At 51.2% G+C, this 1,466-nt stretch overlaps 1 pseudogene; it reads left to right on the top strand.

Annotated features, from left to right (window-relative positions):
• The first annotated feature begins 545 nt into the window (after nucleotides 1–545).
• Nucleotides 546–1,193, top strand: LOC102489468 (60S ribosomal protein L13 pseudogene; annotated as a pseudogene).
• The last annotated feature ends 273 nt before the right edge of the window (nucleotides 1,194–1,466 follow it).

The following is a 1,466-nucleotide window of genomic DNA, read 5'->3' as shown; positions in this document are numbered from 1 at the left end:
GCCAGCAGTCAACAGCTTTTAAAACTTTAGAGACTAGCAGGTGGCATGATGGCTCAGGTTCTGAACTTCCACCTGGCTGACTGCAATGCAAGTCCTGGAACTGGCAGCCTGCTTTCTCACTTTCCCTCTTTTCCTCTTTTTCTCTCTCTCCCTGCCTTGTCTCTCTCCCTGTCACTCTCCAGTGAGCGCAAGTGCCCTATAACATTTTTTTAATTATAATAAGTAAATCTTTAAAAATAGACAAGGGCCCAAGAGTATATTATGATATTCTTATCAAAAGTTCTCGGGACCAGCAGATGGCAATGGTTATGTTGCTTGACTCCCACATAGTTGACTGCGGTTGGTTTCAGACTTGGTGGCTTAAACCTCACGCCCGGTGCATGTGCGTGCAAGCCCAAAATCCGGAAAGGAGAATGGAGAAGGGATTGGAGCACAGCCATCCCTCCAGGGGGATGGGGTGGGAGTGTATGTGACTTCTTACCTTCTGTGTCTCTGTCTCTGTCTGTCTCTCCAGTGAGCCCACATGCCCTATAGCAAAAATATCTCAAGAAGTCAGGACTAGGCCTCCATAGGCAGCCATGGCGCCCAGCCAGAATGGCATGATCCTGAAGTGCAGCAGCGCATGGCCACCTGTTTTCAACCAGCCGGCGCGGAAGATCCACAGGCTCAAGGCCCGGCAGGCCAAAGCACGCCGCGCAGTCGGGCCCATCATGCACTGCCCCACGGGGCGGTAGCACACCTGAGTGCGCGCCGCCAGGGGCTCCAGCCTGGAGGAGCTGCAGGTGGCCGGCATCCACAAGAAGGTGGCACGGACCATCGGCATCTCCGTGGACCCACAGCGCCAGAACAAGTCCACAGGGTCTCTGTAGGCCAACGTGCAGCGGCTGAGGGAACACCGCTCCAAGCTCATCCTCTTCCCCAGAAAGCCCTCAGTGCCCAAGAAAGGGAACAGCTCTGCTGAAGAATTCAAGTTGGCCTCCCAGCTGACAGGACCCGTGATGTCCATATGGAACGTCTACAAGAAGGCAGACTCATCACCGAGAAGAATTTCAAGACCTTCGCCAGTCTTCGCTTGGCCCATACCAATGACCGGCTCTTTGGCATCCAGGCAAAAAGAGCCAAGGAAGCTGCAGAACACGATGTTGAGGAGAAAAAATAAATATATATTGAGACTTAATAAATAACACCGTGGGGGAGAAATAAAAGCCAGGGCCAGCAGGTGGTGGTGGTGGTTAAGGGCTTTGGACTCCAATATGGTCCACAGTGGTTTGAGTCCTGCATCTGGTGGCTTGCTTTCTCTTTGTCCCTCTCCGATCAAATTAAAAAAATAAATGAATAGATAAGCAAATAAAGTTAAATAAAACAATCCTTTAAAAAATCTAAAGCTCATAATCCACGGGACCAGCAGGTAGCATCGTGGTTACAGCACTGGCCATCCCTCCTAGGGGGTGATTTCTCGTTCTCTG

Source organism: Tupaia chinensis, unplaced genomic scaffold (assembly GCF_000334495.1).
Source record: "Tupaia chinensis unplaced genomic scaffold, TupChi_1.0 Scaffold143574_1, whole genome shotgun sequence".
Taxonomy (NCBI): Eukaryota; Metazoa; Chordata; class Mammalia; order Scandentia; family Tupaiidae; genus Tupaia; species Tupaia belangeri.
This window is presented reverse-complemented; position numbering and strand designations above follow the sequence as displayed.